Source organism: Hyperolius riggenbachi, chromosome 2 (assembly GCF_040937935.1).
Source record: "Hyperolius riggenbachi isolate aHypRig1 chromosome 2, aHypRig1.pri, whole genome shotgun sequence".
NCBI classification, from domain to species: Eukaryota; Metazoa; Chordata; class Amphibia; order Anura; family Hyperoliidae; genus Hyperolius; species Hyperolius riggenbachi.
Window position 1 is genome coordinate 303,843,179 of NC_090647.1, and position 23,075 is coordinate 303,866,253.

At 40.8% G+C, this 23,075-nt stretch overlaps 1 long non-coding RNA gene across 1 annotated transcript in view; it reads left to right on the plus strand.

Annotated features, from left to right (window-relative positions):
* Positions 1–6,153: 6,153 nt before the first annotated feature.
* Positions 6,154–23,075, plus strand: part of LOC137544368 (uncharacterized) — a 111,317-nt gene continuing 94,395 nt past the window's right edge. Inside the window, exons 1-2 of the long non-coding RNA XR_011025834.1 lie at positions 6,154–6,210; positions 15,650–15,792. This is a non-coding gene — a long non-coding RNA (uncharacterized lncRNA). The remainder of the gene's footprint in view (positions 6,211–15,649; positions 15,793–23,075) is intronic.

Consider the following 23,075-nt stretch of genomic DNA (forward strand, 5'->3'; position numbering starts at 1 on the left):
GGAGTCAGGCGCTTGTGGAGGATCGCGTCACGGATGACGCGATCGCTCCGTCCATGCCTGGTAGTCCTACTGATCCTCTGCCTCTAATACTTTCAGCCATAGACCCTGAACAAGCATGCAGTAGATCACGTGTTTCTGACAAAGGGCTTGATTCACTAAGTGTTAGCGCCGGAGTGAAAAGCCACTTAATGCCCGAAATGTAGCTTTGCATGCATTAACAGCAGCGAAAACCTACATCGCGCACAGGACCACCCACATCATGCACAGTGCAGCTGGCCAGTAATAGTGCGCAGTGCGTCGATAATGTTGCGCCGCTGCCATGTAAACATTGCACCCGGTGCGCCGATAACAACGCATCAGGTGGCCCCTGAAGCGGCACATTGATGCACCGTTTTGGGGGCACCCAATGCGCCGTTATCGGTGCACCGGGTGCAATGTTTACATGGCAGCGGCGCAACGTTATCGTCGCACTGTGCACTATTACCAGCCAGCCGCGCTGCATTAGATGTGGGTGGTCCGTGGGCACAAACCACCTAACGCTGTGGTTTGTGCCCACAAACTGTTAAGGCCTCCTAACCAGCTTAGCGCCGGTTAATGAATCGAGGACAATATTGTCAGGACTGACAAGATTAGCTATATGATTGTTTCTGGTATATCTGGTGTGTGCAGCCAAATAGATTAGCAAGGCTGCCAGGCAACTAGTATTGTTTAAAAGGAAATAAATATGGCAGCCTCCATATCACTCTCAACTAGGGTTCACTTTAAATGTGAAATATTCTGCTATTCCTTTTTTTGAAAGTAAATTGAGTTTTAAGTACCTCTCTAGGTGGTACATTTATACTGTGACCACCAATACAAGCAGCCCCAGTATAGACTCCAGTATCTAGGATTCACTTCATGTCATATGGGCAACTGAAGCAGGGAGGGAACATCATATGTAGAGTGCTTTTTATGGGAAAGAATTAGATGGAGGATTTTGTTTACTGATGTTGCATTGGCTAATGTTAACAGGTTTATCTGTCTAAAATCGCTGCTGCAAAAAACTTACAAAATTCAAGAGGAACAGTGAAAAAATGAAGTATGCTTCAACCCATACTATATGTGCCTTGGTGTGTCCAGTAGCACTTTAGACAGAGTACAGTCCAAATATAGGAAGGCCTTACTATTTATGTAATAAATTGTATAATCCACTGAAACAAAAGCTGGTACATCAATAAAACATTTTGAAGCGGTCTATGCTCCTTTTTCAAGCCCATATGATTTTCAAAATTGCATAAGTTTTGGATTCTAGCCACCTATAAGAAATATAAGGACAAAGACATTGGCCTCAATTCACTAAGCTTATCTCCTGTCTTTAATAACTCTTCTAGAGTTGTTACCATGGTGATAAGGCATGTAGTATTCAGGAAACATTTTACCTCAGGCAAGCCTAAAGTTAACTCTTCTGTCTTTAAATTAACTCTCCAATCCTTAAAATAACTCCAGAGTTAAAGACAGGCTGTTAATTAACTGCATGTGAAAATAACTACAGATGAGGTAAATTAACTACAGAGGAGGTAAATTAACTACAGAGGAGGTAAATTAACTACAGGAGAGGTAACTTAAAGGGGAACTGAAGAGAGAGGTATATGGAGGCTGTCATGTTTATTTCCTTTTAATCAATACCAGTTGCCTGGCAGCCCTGCTGATTTATTTCTCTGCAGTAGTATCTGATTAAAACCAGAAACAGGCATGCAGCTAGTCTTGTCAGATCAGACTTATAAGTCTGAAACACTGAAACACCTGATCTGCTGCATGCTTGTTCAGGGGCTATGGCTAATAGTATTAGAGGCAGAGGATCAGCAGGGCTGCCAGGCAACTGGTATTGTCTAAAAGGAAATAAACATGACAGCCTCCATATACCTCTCTCTTCAGTTCCCCTTTAAGGAATGAAGAGGTAAGATAACTCTCTCACGTGTGGAGGTAAGTTTTCTCTTGCTTTATTATCTCTAGCATGATCTTAGTGAATTGAGGCCATTGTGACTAGAACCTGCAGTTACCATTGTGGGTGGCGGAGTGTGATGATAACTTAAGCCTGATTTTGATGGTAAATGACAAAAAGCTCACCTAAACCATGCTATCCACCTGCTGCTCCTTGAAAGATATTAGTCTGAGTTGGAATACAACTGGCTTATTGAGGAGCTCTGCAAGGCCAAATCACAGTTGTCTTCTATAGCCTCTGAGGATCACAGCAGGTCCATTATAGAAAGAATCTATTCCCCTCCATAGCCATACAACCTCCACCAAAAATCATGTAAAAGAAGCAATGCCTGCAAATTTATTAGACAGAATGCTTGATTGACAGGTCTAGAAATGATAAGGTCATCCTAGGAGATTTTATTTTTGTCAGTACATCAGACGCTGTAGTACTCCCTTGGGAAAGAGCACTAAAATGCAGGCCAGGACACACAAACCATCCAGGGGCAGAGAAGGGGGAAATGTCTTTAATATACAAAATTCAGCTTAATGTTATATTTTGGTGCCTTTTTTTGTTTTTTTACTTTACATTACACATTTTTAGAATATCTTTGCCGCCTGCTAAACATTTTCCCCCTCCATTTACTCTGCTTAAACAAACTTTTGCTGGAGTTTGACACTGACTGGCTTCTATCCCTTTTCTTTGTTGCTCTCTGTTTGCAAACCCCAATGACCGTCTGGTTATCCAACCATGGTCTGCGGAGTGTAAACAAAATTGGAATAAATTACTCTGCAACAAAAGACCATAAAACAATACTTTTTTTTGCTTTAATGACCATATACTCTACACTGTTAATAATAAGAAAAGAAAAGGACTAAAAATAAACAGCATCATTACAGCAGAAAAAGCAATCATCCTCCGTGAGAATGATCATCTTCAGACTTTTAGCAAATACACGCTGGTGGATTATAGGAATGAGCACACTGCATAATTCCTTGGCAAACATTAATGCTGAATGACTGTACATTAGATACAGATAATAAGCCTTACAGTTTTGTGATATCCATTTTGGTTATACTCAGGCAAAACCTTTGGGTACACAGTAAAAATATCTTTAAAATAACAACACGTACAAATAGGGGACCTCTGAGATTTGAAATGCGTTCTGCACAGCGCATTATAAGCATAGTATTGTGTTATTGGCCTTTTATCATGCCTTGCAATGAATATAAATGTGTTTTTTCTTACAGAGGAATCATCTATTGAATTTAGCAAGTGTTTATTTGCAAGGAGCGTGTTAGCTGTCTGAAACAACATTTAGTAACACGCACATCCCTGAGGGATCTTGAGTATGTTTAATTATCTGCCATTACCGTGCTTGCAACCTGAAGAAAAATACATTACCTTTGTTTTTTTTTCCCTCGCAGAGACTTAAAACGCCAATTTTTCTGCATAACATCACCTCTGGCTGGTATATTCAGATGCATCTTTACATCTCCCGGCTGTAGATTCAAGAGGCTGATCCTACTTTCTGCTTCTACAACTACATTGCTCATAACGGCTGAGGTCAGAGACATGATAGACAAAGCCATCCAAACTGCTGTCTATCAGCTCAACCTTACAAAACCGTTCTACCTCTGCATTGTTCAGCCGGCGTGTAGCTTATTTCATACTTCACCCTCTCTATGAATGAGCAGCAACACTGTTCCCCATCTATATCTATTGAGGCCTTGGCTGAACGGGGACATTTTCATTAAATGTAATGAAATGAGATCTTTCGCACCATCATTTTCAATTATTGGTGACCCTATAAATGATACCTTACACAGTAGGAAGTGGAGTTTGAAGAACTACACATCGCTGATGTTAGAGATAGACTGCAGCCATACACTAAATGTAAATGGTAAATTACCATTTAAAAAATAAGTGCATTGTAAAGTAGACTTGCACACACAATAGCAGCTGCCATTTTGAATCAGCTTTGAATGTGTGCTATAGTTGTATAGCTGCATTTGACATAGATATGTCATTGGTATTACCTAGGAAAGAAATCATTTTTATATTTTGAAAAAGCTGTCTAGTGAGAATCAGTGAGCCATATGCAATTCATGGTATTAAGAAGCTTGTAGCTTGTGAGCTTCTTATCACATGACATCACTCAGAATTTACCGGCAAATTCAATTGCGGGGTGAGTGATGTCCGAGTGTAGCTGTTCACCTGAGCATTGACTATAGCTGCCAAATGATGAGAAGCGAGGTTTTGTACTGTGGAGCTGTCTTTCAGTACTATTACTCTTCCATGAGATCTGCCACGCCCAATCAATGTCTGTCGCCGCTAGAGTCACAAAGCTTCTTGGCACTCACTAAACATCCGCCACTACAAGCCAGGATCTCCTGGCACCACCACTGCTGCTCTTCTCCAATTCCTCTTGATGTGCTGAAATCTGGAACCCTGGCAAAAGCCTCTTTAGTGGTGCACAGAAAACAATGTGCTGCTGTGCTGTTGCTGCTGCCTCTGTCTATCGGCTTTTAGTGTCCAGTGATGATGTCAATTAAATATTTGGCAGAGCTTAGTGCCGGAAGTGTGATAAGTGCTACAACACTAGCTTACACATGTGCTATATCTTCACTACTAAACGACCGGCTCACGCCAATTGGCGGCAGCCCCAGAACCGCCTAACGCCAATTGGCGTGCAGTCCTGGGGGCTTGTTTTGCTGGGGATCGTGCGCGCTGATGAGCGCGCATCCCCGATTGAATGACGGAGCTTTCCTCCACCATCAGTCTCCCAGCGGCGATTGCCGCTAGGGGCTGTTGGACAGCGAAACCGTCGTCTATTTACACCGTACAGCACTGCGATCTACGGCAGCACTGTACTGGGGACAGCCGTTTGACACGGCTGCCCCCTCTGGAGGCAGGGAAGTGATTCGCTGTCATAGGCTAAAGCCTATGACAGACGATCGCACTGATTGGAGGGATGGCGGAAATTTGAAAAAAAAAAATAGGCATTTTTATTTAAAAAAACTAAACAAAATCAGAGCAGATAGCTCTGTTGGTGGGCAGAAAACATGGGGGGGGGGGGGGGGCTGGAATCACTTGTGTGCTGAGTTGTACGGCCCTGCAGCGAGGCCTTAAAGCTGCAGTGGCCTTAATTGTAAATAATAGCCTGGTCACAAGGGGGTTGTAAGTCTAGGGTACTCAAGTAGTTAAATTAGCAATAATGACCTAGGCATCAAGTGTGGTGTGGTAACCCATGATACCTAGGGCTTGATTCACTAAGCCGTGATAAATATTATCATGGTCGTGCTAGCGTAACGTGATTTTTTGTGCGAAATTGCGCCCGTTTTCGCACGAAAATTCGCATTTCACGCGAAAATGGCTGCAATTTTGCTAAAAACCTGGCGTTTGCATGCGAAAAACTTTAGTGAATCAAGCCCCTAATGTGCAGGATACGACAGCCTCACTTGACAGTAATGAATCAGTCCCATAGTGAGTAAAGTCACATGTTACTTAAGATGAACACAGTGTCACACTTATTACAAGTTTTCTTTGTGAATTTCAAAAGAGTTTGTATCAAAGTTAAGAACTTCAGCATCTCCTTATTCAGCTCACACAGTCTGCAGTAGGTAACAGAACAATTGTGTTGCAGTCAAGTCGTTGGAAAAAAAAGTGTCACGTATTGTGATTAGTTGTTATTTCAAACTGCGCACCTTAAAAGAGAATGCAGGCCAAAATAAGCACCTTTATGATAGCTTATAGTATACTATACTAAAAAGGTGTGATTTGCTTGTGGTTCTCATTTCAACATTTTAAATAACTTTGCCGTGGACAGCTTGCGGGCTTAAAACAATCCATTTGTATTATTTATGGTACTTGCCACCAACAATGCCAGCAACTAGCTATGTGCACTTGATCTTGTATTTTAGAGGCATCTACCCTGGCTCCAAATACACATACAGATTCATAGCTAGGTTTCTGCATGGCACATTTGCGCAACCAACATTGCATATGACCTGTTTAAAAATTCATAAATGTCATATATGTTAACGAGAACCAATTATCATTTAATAAACATTAAAAATGCCCTACAGATATCTTGAGCAGTTAATCCTATTTGCTATGTGTTTTCTCCTAAGTAAATCTGCCTGGATATATTAGATCAGAGAATAACAAACACCCTGGTAATTTTCAGTTTAACTGGTACAAATGAGATCCTGGGAGGATTTAATATTTCTTTGCATTGCAGAAAGTAACAGGTATGGCACCTTAAAAATGTCATTTTCTCCTCTTGCTGTGACACTGCTCGCTAAGGCACCGTATAAAAGGACAAATCATTCCACGATCCTTAATCAGTCAAGGACACTGATTTTTGGAGAGTTTTGTACCCTTTACAAATGCCATCCCGATCTAAAGGTGGAAGAGGGAGGTCATGAATCACTGGACTACAATATAAAAAAGACAGGCCAATTTAAAATTTAGCAGAAAATTGGACAAAATGAAAGAAAGTACATGGTGTGCTCAAAGTTTTCTAATAAAGGGTGAAACGAGTTAGACAATTTGTGGCTAAGAAAGCTGATCGTGTAGCTGAAATCTCCATCTGTCTGTCTATGTGACTTGTATAGATGAGCTCATATATCAGTATCCTGTATAGTGTATATGTGTACACAGAAAACAGGTAGTTCTACCACTTGCTACATTGTCTGTAGAGACACTGTAAAGTGTCAACAGCTCTTACATTTTAAAGATAAAAGGCTTATGTACAGGACAGTGACCGTACAGAAGGACGTTTTGAAAGTGGCACAACATCCTCTCTGGACTACCTGTACTTCTACCCTAGAGAGGGCCTTTAACATGCATAGCAGATGTTGCATGCAGCGATTTGTATCATCATTTATGCATGATGGGACTCTTTAGTGCCCATTAGTGTATAATGATGCATTTTATTGTAATCCACAGCACAAGGTGCAGAACACATCCAGAGTTTTAAATGAAGACACTCTTGCTTCTGTTACAGCCAGTGCACAGCACCAGTATATGCCATTGCATATAACTTTGCGGATAGTGGATATGTTTGAAAGGCGTCCGCTCTGCACCATACTGCTATGAAAAGGACTATTATGTTGCTTTAAGAGCAACACAAGCAACACATAGTAACACTCAGTGATAGTGTGATTAGATGCATAGTGAAAGTAGCTATCCTTAGAACACCCATTGCAGGAGAGTCAAGAAATATGAAGACTGTGAATTGTTGAATGGCACGCTATGATGAAAACTCTGACGAGAATCTTGCAAATGACTACCAAACCTTGCTATAAAACTACAATGTGCAAATAATGTTTGAATATTATTTAATAGCTGTGTAAGCATTTACTAAGCATGTAACTAGTGGCGTTCGATTTGGTGTCGACTGAAGCAAAGTGGTGGCAGTACTCTCACCTTTACCGCTGGTGCGTGTCCTCCCCTGTCCGGGGATTCGATGGATGCTGCCGGTCTCCTACTCCCTTTGTCTTCTTCCCTTCTCGTCATGTGACACAAGCTGAAGTTCAAACACTAGAAGTCCAGCAGCATACACAAACGGCCTCTAGTGTTTGCACTTCAGCTTGTGTTACGTGACAGGGAGAGAAGACACAGGGAGGAGGAGACCTGAGGCATGAAGTAAACCACTGGACCATGGAGGAAACGCAGCAGGGGGACAGGTGAGCGCTCAGCTGTGGGGGGGGGGGGGAGTACAGTTGGGGGAGATCTGGGTGGCCAGGGCAGGCCCACAGATTTTACATTGATTTCATGCTGCTGAAATTAATTGAAAATCAGTGTACAGTGTGTAGGCAGCCTAAAGATCCCTCTCTGATCAGATCCGATCAGAGAGGGATCTATCTGATGGTCAATCTGGTTTCCCTCTATAGGTGTGTGGCCCTGTTACCGTTCCTTCCATTACATAAAATATTTATCTACCGTATGCTTCTTTGCAATGGAGACCGGAAAGCAACAAAACCCAGTTTCTACGTTTTATCTGTTCTTTATAAAAGAAAACTCTTTTTTTATGTTTAAAAGAGAGGTTACAGTTTTCAGTAAACATTTGCCAGGCACAAACTTTTTAAGTTATGCTGTTTATGAGATTCTGTTTCATAACAGTCCCAACTTAACTTTCAGAAACTTCGTTAAAGTGCCTGAAACTAACAGGGGAGCATTTGTGCGCAGTGACATCTCTTCAGATAATTAATTTTCTTTGTTTACCTAGGGCAGGAATCTGCTGTTAGAGTTTATTTTATTTATTTTTTTCTTTCCTTCGCCAGGCAAATTGCCTACCAATGAAGGAAACAATTGTGAGTTGATGATGAAAGAGAATTAAATATGAGGAGTCTGGCACAGAAGTCATGTATTTTTAATAGGCTACTTTTAATGACTTGAGCCACAAATTATATATATTAGTGTTGTTCAACTTATTTTTTGTGTTCCATCCCAGAGTGTATACTACTATATTTAACACTGCATTTGTTTTTATTTGTTTTTGCCTGCCACCAAAGAAATAAAGTTCTGTTCGGGATAGTTAAATTTTAGATTAGCGCTTGTTATTCTCTTTTATGTGCCACTCTTTTAGGCCACACACAGATGGATGTCTATATGGAAAGTTTATTGCGTGTTTCTGACAACTGGCAAAACATAAAGTTTGCAGCAGTTGTTGTCACCCAGAGTCATTATAGTATATATGAACACAGAGCAAATAATTAGCATGTCGATTCCTGCAGGCTAATAAAGGTATAATGGTTATTTCCTTTGACAGTACTGTTTGATTTGTTTCAGATATTCATATAGAGCTGGCAGAATACCATATGAATTGCTATGGGTATAACCTGAGGAGCTGAATGATAGAAAGATACTCTTCTATGAAGAGGTGTTGGGAATACACCTTTTTTTACTCTCTAACAAGGCCAGATTTACACTTTTTGTGCCCCTAGGCCAAGTATGTTGTGTCTCCCCTTTCTTGTGCAGCTGCGTCCCTCCCACTCCATGTGCAGCCCCTCTTCCATGTGTATCAACCATGTATCAGCCCCATTGTTTCATTCAGCATCATTTTCCCTTTTTTATGTGTTGCTCCCCATTCTCAGCCTACTCTTTCATATGTAGCAACCCCTCTTTCATGTTCAGGTGCCGTCTTTGTGTTGCAGCCACCCAAGGCCTGGCCTTTGGGGCCTTTCCAAAAATTCTGCTCTACTCTCTCATCATGGATTTTCTCAAACAAGTCCCATCCAACCCCCGGTCCCCAGGTATAGGGCACACCAAACCCTCCTCTCTGCACTCTGCTGGCCTTCCTGACTTTATTTGATTTTACATTACAGCCAGCTGTGTCTGCAGTGAACACCATAAACATAATACACATAGCGATGCAAAAGTAGTATTGAAGCTAGCTAGCTTTACTTTCACTTTCCAGGGACTGTGGTAACATGATTATGCCTACAGAAGTGTGCATGCTGGAGGAAAAGTACTCCATCTGTTAAAGTGGACCTGTCACACGGCTGTCCCCAGTACAGCGCTGCTGTAGATCGCTGTACACCCTAATTAGACGGCGGTTTCGCCGCCTAACAGTCTCCCGAGGGGCAATCGCCGCTCGGAGACTGAAGGCGGAGTGGAGCTCTGCCCCCCAAGCAGGAGATGCGCGCCCAGCCTGCAAGTGATCTCCTGCAAAACAGAGCCCCAGGACTTTACGCCGACCGAGATTAGGCGGTCCTTGGGCTGCCGCCACGGGCCACCCGTCGGCCAGACGCGGTCAGGAAGTAGTTAATACTAGATTTTTCTTCTGGCACAAATGCCGCAACAATTGCCATGTAGGTGTGTCAATTTACTGGTTAGTAAGGTGGTATAGTGGATAGCACTTTTGCCTTGCAGCGCTGAGTCTCCAGTTTGAATCCCAGCCAGGGCACTATCTGCACCAAGTTTGTATGTTTTCCCAGTATGTGCATGGATTTCCTCTTGGCATTCTCGTTTCCTCTCACATGCCAAAAACATACAGATAAGTTATTTCCCCCTAAATTGATCCTAGACTACAATATACATATGACTCTGAGGGACAGTTAAAGGACAAAACTATATACTCTGTGAAGCGCTGCAGAAGATGTTGGGGCTACATAAATAATAATGCTTCCTCTTCGTAAACATGCATACATATAATTATTGATGACAGGCATAATTATCTATTTTTTTTTCAACCCCATCTAACATTATATGTCAGTTTGTGATGCTTGTGTTCACATCTAGAAGACCATCATTGTGTTCAAAGGAGTCAGGCCAGGCACTCTGAGCACACAGCATACAAATTAGCATGCTTAGAATGTTTTTTTTCTGCAGGTGACTGAGCTGAGCATGTGTGACATACTCAGTGTAGTCCAAGCAAGCCTCTCCTCCTGTTGCTTTTACTGGGTCCTCATCTTCTTCCCGTATCCTGACAGATGCAACCCTGCCCATGGAATTTGCTGACACTTGGTCTCCGCTGAACCCCATGGCCACTCTTTTTACCACTGTCCTTCTCCTGTGTACATTAGGTCCAGCGCCAGATCTTTTTGTTGACCCCGCCACTACTGCCATATTCTAAGTGTTCTGCTGCTCCTTTGAAACTCTGCAACTCAAGCCTGTTTCCTCAGCATCTCCCCTCTGATCCTACAGTGCCCCTCCCTGCATCTGCAGCACCAACACTGTCTTGCCCGTGTGGCCACTTCTGAAGAGTACCTAACTTCCCCCACCCTACCATTGTGTGTGCTGGACAGTAATCAAATATAGTGACCTTCCAGCCACTCCAGCTGCTAGGACATCTGCCACCATATCTTAGGCTATACAGCCTTAATATGGTGTGGCTTTCACATGGCCCGAGCAAGACTAAGGGCTGATTCACAAAATAAGAGCTTTTCTAAGCACTTTGTGATTTTAAAAGCTCTTGCCAATGTTATCCTATGTGTGTGTATACACTGGAGCAATGTGATTTTGTAAAAATCCCCCCTTAGCATTGCATTAGCAAGAGCTTTTAAAATCTATAGCATTTAAAAAGCTCTTGTAATGTGAATCAGCAAAGTTGGTATTTTCAGAAGGCTTAGTAAGGAGGAATCCCATCAGCTGGAGAGACTGGGAGGTAGCTTCAGCAAGTACTGATACGCACTTTAGGTCCGCTGTAGCACTTTCCAAGAGAGGAAATATAGAGAGGGAGCACCATAAATCACACATTGTAAAGAGGGAGAAACACCACTTTTACACTATATCAGTTGCTCTCAGTTATAACTTAAAGGAGTTGTCAGCCATAAAATGCTGCCCTGATATACTTACCCGGGGCTTCCTCCAGGCCCTTGCAACCGACATGTCCCACGCCACATCTCCACTTGCAGCCGCCGGCCCGGGGTCCCTGCCAGTGTAGAGGCCGACCTACCCTAGTGTGCCTGCGCGAGAGCTGCTGTCAATCAAGCCCACATTGTCCGCGGTGTACTGTGCAGGCGCAATAGTTCTGCACCTGTGCATTACACCGCAGAAAATGTCGGCTTGATTGACAGCCGCGCTCACGAAGGTGCCGTAAGGACGACCTCGAGGTCAGCCTCTGCACCAACGGGGACCACAGGTTGGTGGCTGCGAGTGGAGATGTGGTGTGGGACATGTCAGCTGGAAAGGGCTGGAGAAAGCCCCGGATACGTATATCAGGGGGCAGCATTTTATGGCTGACAACTCCTTTAAAGGACAACTGGTTTTCGAAGTAATGCCCATGTTTCCCTATGGCTCAGTTCATACTATACACATTTTTTAACCAAAAGCTTTTTCAAAATGCACTGCTATGGAAACTCAAAATGCATTCGTTTTCCATCACATAGTGTAAAAGAGGCCTTACTGTGTAAGCTGATAATACAAGCATGTGGTTTAGCATCGTCTTGCTGAAATAAGCAAAGTTATCCTTGAAAATTATGTCTGGATGGCAGACTATGTTGCTTCATTACCTTATGTATGTTCAGCATTAGTGGTGTCTTCCCACTTTTGTAAGCTGCCAGATACTGGTGTTTATACTGTGCTCTGATTACAAGCCCAATGGTCCTACTTCACTTTAGTCTGGAGGATGCCACTAATGACCATGATTTCTTAAAATAATTTCAGACCACTGGACATATTCTTTGAACCCGTTGGCAGTGTTTCTGGATTATGTTTTATTTTGTTTCCTCTGTGCATGGTAGAGCTTTAACTAGAGTGTGGGAATGCAATAACAATCTGTAGTCACTGACACTACTAGACACTGTAGACACTACACTACTAAAATGGTTTTCACAAATGTTCCTTATCCATGCCATGATTTCCACTAAAAAAGTATGTTTAGTGCACTGCTGGCTCAAGGCCCCGGTCCCCGAGATCAAGACGATAACATTTGGTTTTGTGCCTTGCACAAAAGATATTTCTCCAGAGTCTCTAAATGTTTTAATAACATCATATATTATCAATGGTGAAATCAACAAATTCCTTGTAATTTTACATTGAAGAGCGTTATCCTAAAATTCTTGCACTATGTTCCCATGTATTGTTTCACTGAGAGGCATACTAGGGCAGCACGGTGTAGTGGTTAGCGTTCTCAAGTTCGGTCTCAGAGCAAATTGGGCAAAACCTCCCTTTTTAAAACTCTCACGAAAGTGCCGGCCATTTCGGACAAGCAATTTGCATTTTTGCAAATTTGCAAGTGATGTGACAAGTGATGAACAAAATACAATAATAATAATAATAATAATTTCCCTTCTAGAAAATTCTGCACTTATAGAAAAAAACAGGAAGGATGATGATAAAAAAGAAAAAGAAGAAGAAGAACAGTTTACAGTAGTCTGGCTACAATGTAAAGACTAATAGCAATGCTGTCAAATGTTTGTTGCAATAAACTGCATGTGCAACTATTGTACAAGGACCACCACTGACATCAGAAAAGATTAATGATAGTGAGTTCTCTGCATCACAGCTCTACCCTAATACCACAGTCCCTGCTTGACACAGACCCTGGCTACAGTCATTTCTAAATACCCTACAAGTATAATAACATCTCCCCGCAACAACAAAAAGCATCAGTTCTTCTCCAACACCTAATGCCCCCCACCCATTCCTTCTTAGTCCCCACATTTTCCTCAGTCTTCACTGGTATTCAGTTCCAATCAAACCAGGCCAAATAAGTGATATTCTTAATGACTTTAACCTGAATTGAATCAGCGACAAACTACTCCGTTAATACATGTTGACATAGCAATGAATATTCAGTAACACAGAGTTTATAAGCTACCTTGCATTGCACTATATAGGAAACACAGTTGAGTTGCTGCTAAATGCACCAGAGTGTGCTTTCGGGGAGGATTTACAAATTAATGAGTCTTATCTAGTTGCTGTACTAAATTTAGAGACTGTAGTAGGAGGGTGGATATTTTTTATTCAACATGACAGGTCCACTTCAAATGACCTCTAAGTGAAAAGTAAACAAAATGAACAGTGTTTTACTGTTCTCATCCATCATTAATGTTATGTAATGTGTTCTGTACGATAGAAACCATTCAAATTTTAATTAACTCAGTCATATAATAATAATACCAGGAACTATTTTATCAGAAATGTATTGTTCCAGAGAGGCATGAATCAATAATACATTAGCAATAATAAATTGTGTGCACTCTGTAGAACAATGCATAGTAAATGTGATTTCATCAAGATTCGCTCTTAAAGGACCAATAAACGTGAAACGCGTTTGACTTACTGTATATAACATACCTGTTGATGATATTTATGTGAAAGTGAAAGCTATGAGTGCTTATTAGAACTGGGGTTATTTGAAGTAAAGGGTTCGGTCTACAAAAAATGTGAGACCATTTCCTCCTTATGCACCATAGCACCTGAAATATTTACCCTTCCCGGTTCTAGTGCAGGCACAGTAGCGGCTTTCCGAAGGGCTCAGGTGGAAATAGCCAAGTTGGATTGGGCCTGCTCCACTGAGCAGGCACAGACTCATGCATGCGCAGTAGAGCGGACTTGATTGGGCTTGGTTATTTCTGCCTGAGCCTGATTTGAAAGCCACTACTGCATATGTGCTGGATCACAGTAGGTAAATATTTACATGGCCACCATTCAGGGGCTTCAGCACTGGATCTCCGGGATGGAGGAGGATGGGGGATAGCCTCATTAGGATCCAGAGGCTTCCCCCTCCCGAGGCAAGTATCACCCAGGGTTGGTTCTTACCAATTTTGTTTAAATGAAATTAACAAATCTTAAGTGTGTGAACAGTCAGCACTACTTGTCTAAAGCCTTTCAGCTACCACAGGGCAGATGATCTCAATGTTCTGATTATGATCAGTTTAAATAAAAGAAGAAAATGCCAATCAACACTATCTATAGCAGCTGGAAATGAGCAGAGAGAGACCTGATCATGTGGGTCCTTCTGTGTTCTATTCACCAGCTCACAATGCCGATGAGCAATGGATGGGGTACCTTGTAAGGAGGGCAGTGAAGGCAGCAGTAAGTACAAGAGCTCTTGGAACACCTCCTGTTCATATTGTGTACTTGGTAATATGATGCTATTTGACTGCCCCGATAACATACCAATCCAATAACACACTCACCCCAGCTAAAAAGTGCAGGGGTCCCACTTAGGCTACTTACACATTTGCCAGTAGTAAATGTAAATACTCTGGGACCCCATCTTGATCTACCAAATTTTCATATGTTGATTGCAGAGTGGTACTGCACCAATTTCTCTAGAAGTGTTCTGTTAACTTGATTGTCAAATCTAGCTATGAAGTCAGCATCCTCTAGTATCTCTTTCATGTCTCTTGTAATCTTTTTCTACTTTGACTGAAAACATTTCTCAAGCACCTGTCTCCTTCAAGCTCTTCCATTCAATTTATGTAATCCAACCAGCCCCTTCACCATGTACAGAGGTAACTGGATGATGTGATAGGTTGATGCAGCTAAGAAATGCCAGTGATGCCTAGAAATTATAATAAACTAAAGAGGACTTTTTGAAAATCCCCGCTATTACTGACATAACTCAGCCATAACATCCAGCTGCATCTATAAATACGGGCAGAACCTTGCATCACTTGGGCAGAAGTGCTTGAAGTGGACAGAAGTTGGAGACGGCAGAATATAAATTGATAAAGAAGAACATTACAAGTAACAAAAAGAGCATGCCGATCTTGGTGTCACCTCTGACTCTGCACTTTCCTTTACTGCCCACATCAGGAACATCTCAAGGTCCTGGCACAGTACAGTAATGCATGCAGGTGTATCAGGCTTTCTCAGTTTTGATTAAAAAAAAAGGCAATAGTGATAATCGTAATCTTCTGGAGCAGAACCGTATGGCAGGGTTCTGATCCAGTTCTGTAACATGCCTGAAGTTGAAACTACATTTTGAAAGCTTGCAAAGAAATCTTGTACAGTAAGTCATTAAAGAAATCACGTAAACAACTTTTGTTGTTATGTAGACTAGAAAGGCATGAAGTTGGGGATAGTTTGAAAAACTTTAAAAACATAGCTTATTGTACTAGATACTGTGATAGGCACTATGGAAATGCTCATTACATAGAGATACTATGAGTTAGTATAGAGGTGCCATGACTATTGTTTCAGATATTTATGTTTGGAAGAATCAGAATGAGTGCTGAGTATAGATATGTTGTTTTCTTGAAAAGGTATACATGACATTTACAATTCTAGAAAACCAGGTGTCAAGTCTGAGGAGCAGTCAATTGAAAAATGAGCTGAGGAAGCAGTTCTGTGGCCAGAAGAGCTCCAGCAGACCAACTCGGCGTTTCACGCTTGCCAAGAGAGGTTAACACTGGAAAATATGGGCAGCACTGGTGAGTGTTATAACATCTGCTGGGTCCCTTAAGGATTTTTTTCCTATTTTCAGCATCTGTCTTCCTGGCACATATAACACACAGAGTGATGTAGAATTCAAGGACAAACAGTCAGCGTGTTTGGGGACATTTTCTGTCACGTATGTTAATGCCTCAAATTGATCCTGCTGTTAAGTTTCTCATAAAGGAAGAAAGATAAGGCACTCTCTAGTTCTTTAGCCTTGGACCATGTATATTTATTGGATCTTTTGCTGTCTACGTATATACAATGAAGTTCTTCTATACAGATAGATACACTAGCTAGCATAACATTTTCATGCCCACTATAGAATAAATGGATGGATAAAAATTGAAGGACGGATAAAGTTGAAGTAATTAAATATCTGAATTGAAGTGGTACTGTTGCAAAAAGGCTGTCACACACTTTCCTAAATTAATAATACTCTTGACATGGACTGTGAATAATTGGCATAACTATCATTGCAGTTCAGTAAGTTAATAAGGCTAGGAAGGCGTGCAAATTGCCTCCTAGCCACTCCACGTGATAGCATGCATAGCAAACACAGTATACTCCATAGCACAGGCCTGTGTTTTCCAGTCATCTTTCCTCTGCCTTCTGCAGATCTGTTTAGCTATCACCTGCTATCAATATTTGTCAGTAGTTTCGGGTTGCTCTCAATGTACAGGAGCAGATTAGAAGGCAGCTAACTGACATGTAGCAGGTCTAGATAAGATGTAGTGATATACCAACAGATTATCACTTCTTTTCTCTTCACTTTTAAAACTAATTTTAAGTCTTTAACAATTTTAAAGGGAAATATATATTTATGTTTTACTGTCGTGATCCGTGCTTTCATCACCTACTGTAATTACACAGAAGTAGTAAACAGCTGTTTGCCAAAAACAGAATAGTCACAGCTGACTTACAATGAGGCCACAGATCACCACTTTTTAAAGTTTGAAAAGAATACCATGTTGTCCACTCTGCTCCACAGAACTCGGTAGATTTCTTTCCACATTCAAAGTTGGTGATCATTGCCTTGTAAATAGTGTTGGTGTTCGAATTAGGGAGAATTAAATTGAAATCCTGAATGTTCCCCCACATCACACTTCAGCACCTAAAGCAGTGGACAGGGTCAAGGACTGTTCACTTGCTTGCGGTTCATGCTGCACTTCACGTGACTCCAATGCTTCCTCCTTTCAAGCCAGGTCGCAGCATGAACCACACGTGAGGAAACTCCTCAGGACCCTGTCCACTGCTTTGGGTGCTGAAATGTTGTGTGCAGTAGAATTCAGGTTTCTGACTGGTGACTAATACTTATTTCCAACAATTATCGGAAAAAGGGCAAAACAGTGGGATCACCACTCTATGCATCACAAGTGTCTACCCCCTTTGAAATTGGAGAATGTTGTAGTCTTCATGAGGGCAGAATGGAGGAAAAGGGTGTTCCTTTCAAGATCCATTGCTCCAACCGAAGTCAATGCGGACATCTATCTTCTGGTGAATGGCCAATCACCTCTTCCGACATGATGCTCTATTCAAGTGAATGGAGTTATGCATTAGCACTTGGGTAATTGCAGTATTCTGCATCCGTCTAGATAAACACAAGTTTATAAAACACCTTTGCAGTGCCTCCTTCATTTCAATTTTATCTGTTGACTGTTGTGGAGTGGTGACCCACAGACGGACCGTGCATCGGCGGAACAGGCCAGGTAGGCCTAGGAAGAGGGACCACTCCAGTTTACCTTGCATAATTGCAGTCGGTTATCAAGGCTAGAAGAAGATCACCCCATTGCAAATATGGCTGTTTTAAAATTGATATTCGGAGACAAAGAAACAGAAATCTACAGTCAGACTGCCGCTTCTTTATAAATAGGCCCCTAAATGACTGATGCATTTTCTCAGTTCTGGGTGGTTTATTTTTTAACATACTGTATGTATACAGCTTTTGGCTCTTCTCCGATGACAAGTATTCAAAACTAATGATATTTTGGCCAGACCTAAATCAGTCTTCCCGTCTCATTTCTAGTGGCATTTTAAATGAATTTGGACAGGTTTACTTTTAAAGAAAGCAGATCCATCCTATCAGCAGAAAAATATTGCCAGGCAGCCAACTGCCATTTAACTGTAGAATGCACTTTCCGCTAGGGATTTCATCATCTGCTTGTTGATATTGACAATTATCATTCTCCTATTGTACAAATCATACACGGTGTGAATAGCATGAGCAGCACAAATAATTTTTATTGGCAGAACCAGCTTCTGTTGCAGAAAAAGATACCCGCTCCTGAATGCATTTTAAAAGCTCCATGGCCAAGCCAGTGAATTGGCTCCTGTATTCTGTTATTCTGAGCTATAGCACCTGTGAGACAAGAATGTATAGTTCAATAATATTATTAATTACGTGTAAACGTTCTCTAACTACCTATTTATTAGACTCCTAAAAACAATTGTGGAAACACTACAGAGATTTCCAAATGTCGTGTTCATTTTTATCTGTCGAGATTCAGCTCATCCTGCAAAATTTGCATTGATGGCACAGAATTTTAATTGTAATGGCGCTTGGGATTATGTAAATTAGCCAGGGAAGATGGGTCTGCTGCCAGCTCGTCCCATCCACGCAGGAGGCTATTGATGCAGAACGTGATACCTGATTTATATGGTGCTGATAATGTCCTGTGGTATCACACACTGTGCAGATCTGCACATTCTCCCTTACATCTTTGTTTTACAATGCTATTTAAAAGAATAATAGATCACCTTGAAAAATACTAATGTAGCGGCATATCAAAGTTTACAAAAAAAAAATATGCTCATTAATTAAAAGTTGACTATACACAGGATGTTCTTTCATCTGAAATTTGAACATACTTGGCACAAATGCTGTAATCATTGTTCTTACCATAAATCACTCACTGACCAAAGGATGTGGCACAGTAAGTATAAGAACAGGCAGCATTAAAGCTCAGCAATTGACCTTTTGAACTTAGTACTACAGCAAGACCCCTGGTATCCGGCACAGACTGGGATCGGCTGCTCCCGGGTACATGTGTTTGCCGGTTGCTTGAGCAATTAGCTGAAAAAGCACAAACCTTCCCCCGTGCAGCTGAAAAAACTTAGGGATACATTTGATGAACACTTTTTCCAATAATTATTGCAAATATAGGGCCATATCCCATTAACTTTTCGCATAAGTTTTCTGCAAGGAGATATTTCCAGACCTTATTGATAACATATTTTTAAAGATTCCACCAAGAAAAAAATATAAAAAAAAAATGTTTATTACTTTTTTGCTTACTTTTTAGTACTCCTTCCATTTATAAGTGATGAAAAGCTATTTTTTTAAATAAGATGAAAAATTATCTCCTATTATTGATTCATAAAGTGCCAACATATTCCGTGGTGCAGGCCAAAGTAAGAAACAAACATGGGGTACATAATAATACAGGCAACGGAATACACCAATATACAAGATACCGAATTGGTACAATATACAGAACTGGTAAAAAATACATACAGAATTAGTAATTCCAGTGACAAACGTAACGAAGGGTGAGAGAGCCCTGCCTTGTGAGCTTACTATCTAAAGGAAAATGAGGGGGGTGGACAAGAGGTGGGGTAGTATACAATATTCATACCTAGAGGCAGCGTGTTGTGCCATAGAGCACGATTTATGCCATATTTGCTGGGTGGCATTCTTCATTTTGAAAGTGGAGAATGCTGTTTACTTTATTGAGAACAGAGCTAGAGGATCCCCAACTACTCACACTCTGTTCCTTTAATACAGAGTCCCTCTTCCCCCAAAGCTGGTGTTGTCATCACTTATTATACGTATGGGGGGATTATGGGGGGACACAGTGGCATACATTGAGTAATTCTCTGTAGTGCTGTGATTACTGCTTTTGCGCAGAGTACTGTATTTTGAATTTATGTTTATAATATATTTTTACTCAATGGTTAAAATAGTATTCTTTACGTTTAAGTTGTGCTTTTGCCCAAGCAGACAAACTTTCAGTCTAAGCACTGGTCCACTGAGGCATTGCTTTTCATTATTTTCAGTTACTCCTAGAAGTCTACATTCATTCATTTAGCAATGCATTTCCCTTGTTTCCAGTGATTAAGCAGAGAAAATTGATTTCTAATTATGAGGATGTGTGAGAGCATAAGAATATGGAACATTGGGCATGGGGTAAGATCTCTCTATCCGCACAAATATGGAAACATGAGTTCTATTTTGATGCTTCAAGTGAATGTGCGTGATCTGGTTTTCTTGTATCCTGTATTGTCATATTGCTGTATCTCACCCCTAAATATTGTCTGTAACCTAAATTAATGTTCAGCGCTGCGTAATATGTTGGCGCTTTATAAATACAATAAATAAATAAATAAATAATAAATGTGATAGAAGCTGGGTAAGTGAATAAGGATGCCTGCATCTTTGATATCTGCACATTTCATGGTAGTGAGGGAAGGGTCTTCTGACAGAAGGTAGTGGAGTGGAGTGCCCAACAATCTGCCCGCATTTACTTCCAGAACCTCAACTAACTAGGGGAATCATCAACCCCTCAATTTTCAAAACCAAAGCCATTATAGATAACTTAAGAAGATATTTGACAGTATTTACTGCTTTACTGCAACTTTACAAAAAAAGGAATAAAGCTTAAAAATGAAGAGCAAAGTCTCAGGTCCATCTGCCCTTTGTCAAGGGCATCATTCAACAAACAACAACATAAACATTTGTAAAGTGCTTTTCTTCCATAGGACTCAAGGTGCATAGATATGTCTCATATCATTACATGGTTGTGGTTTGGAATGTGTTTTGCTTTTAAGTTTTGATTTAAACAGCTCCTGGGTTGGAACTTTCTTGAGTGGATGTGGTAAGACTACCAAAGGGTAGGAGCAGTATGACAGAAGGCTCTGCTTCCAAAGGTTTGAAGGTGGACTCTAGGGGTGAACAATACAGCAGTATTATATAATACATGTACTAAAGGTGGGTACAACATAATGATGTAAATTAATCAAGGCCTGCAATATACTTCACATTAAAGGTACATAACCACTTTACCTGAAAAGTATAAACGTCTATTCTATGGGTGTCAAACTCAATCACATAAAAGGCTTTAATCCAAAACACAATCTAAGTTGTGGACCAAATTGCTTATTAACATTTAAAGGAAACCTGAGCTGGAGAGAAAAAAATTACAAATACCTGGGGCTTTCTCCAACCTCCTCTAAGCTAATCGCTCCCTCACTGCCCTCCTGCGCAGCCTGGATGCACCGCAATTCACCCCGGAAAGTCCTTTAGTCTGGGGCATACTGTGCATGCATGGCCCGGCCACGTGTGCTCGCTCATTGCACTCCAGTCGCTGAGAGTGTTCTGCGTCTGCGCATTACTACTGCACACGTGCAGAACGTTCCCGGCCTCGGGAGTGTGACAGGGGTGTAGCTTTATTAAACATTTCTAGCAGTAATTGTAGTCTACCTTTTAATTCTTGCACAATTGTATTATTTTCTAAAAGGATATACTGTATGTGTAGCACACCTACTTAGTTCCATGTTTGGTGTAAAAAAGTTGACATTGTACTCCTTTACCACTGCCTCATAACACAAAACACAAGTTGGTTTGTCTTCTCTAAGCTCGCAATATGTTCGCTTCCCCATATTTTACTAAATTGTTTTCCTTCAGTGTCAATTTTTCTCTTCGTGGAGATTTTGGAATTGATTTCTAACAAGTCTAATCTTTACTCATTAAAAATCCAGTTGTGAAACGCAGAATTAGAAACACCATACTCTAGTGGCGAGATATCCCTTCACAGGCGACAAGATGGAAGTGCATTGTGGGATATGTCGTTTATGCGTGATGTGTGCTTTAAATAAGCACAGACCTTATTTAAGGGGAACCTTAACTGAGAGGGATATGGATGTTTCCTTTTAAACAATACCAGTTGCTTGTCAGTCCTGCTGATCTCTTTGGATGTAGTAGTGGCTGAATGACACACCTGAAACAAGCATGCAGCTAATCTTGTCTGACTTCAGTCAGAGCACCTGATCTGCATGCTTGTTCAGGGGCTGTGGCTAACCGTATTAGAGACACAGGATCAGCAGGAGAGCCAGGCAACTGGTATTATATTAAAAGGAAAAATCCATAGCCTTCTCAGTTTAGGTTCCCTTTAAGAAAATTATGTGCATTTGAAATTCTTGTGAGCCACATGAAATTACGGGTCAGGCCACATTCAGCTCATGGGCTTTGTGTTTGACACCCGTGCTCTAAACTCAAGTATATTCATCATACTATGTCTTTCTCACAGGAAACACCCAAGACTACATTTCTTATTTAATCCAGGTCGGCACTGAAGACTACACAGTTTATATGCTTGGCTTCCCTGTGAAGCAAAATTTTGGGGAGTTCACAACCCTCTGGTACTGTGACTTCTTAAAAAACGTGCCACATGAGTTGGTTTACCAAATATCCCTTCTCAAAAAGTTTTCCAAAAGCCTGGCCTCTCTCTGGACTCCAAGATCCTTCATTATTTATACGTTTTGCTGGAAATCTAAAATTGCACCTTGCAAATCACACTTTATGCCCCACAGACAACAATCCTGTCACATACAGGTCCACTACTCCTGAAGTCCTACATTTACAACACTATGGGGTGTGCTAGAATAATTCATCCATGTTGATAAACGGTAATAAAAAAAAACTTTGTATGGTTTTGAAGTGTAGATATTATTAACCACTTCCCAACTGAGGGGTTTTACCCCCTGACCACCAGAGCAATTTTCACCTTTCAGCGCTCCTTCCATTCATTCGTCTATAATTTTATCATTACTTATTGCAATGAAATGAACTATATCTTGTTTTTTTTCGCCACCAATTAGGCTTTCTTTAGGTGGGACATTATGCCAAGAATAATTTTATTCTAAATGTGTTTTAATGGGAAAATAGGAAAAAATGTGGGAAAAAAATTATTATTTTTCAGTTTTCGGCCTTTATAGTTTTTAAATAATGCATGCTACTGTAATTAAAACCCATTAAATGTATATGCCTATTTATCCCGGTTATAAAACCGTTTAAATTATGTCCCTATCACAATGTTTGCCGCCAATATTTTAGTTGGAAATAAAGGTGCATTTTTTTCAGTTTTGCGTCCATCCCTAATTACAAGCCCATAGTTTATAAAGTAACAGTGTTATACCCTCTTGACATAAATATTTAAAAAGTTCAGTCCCTAAGGTAAATATTTATGTATTTTTTTTAAATTGTTAATTTTTTATTTTTTTT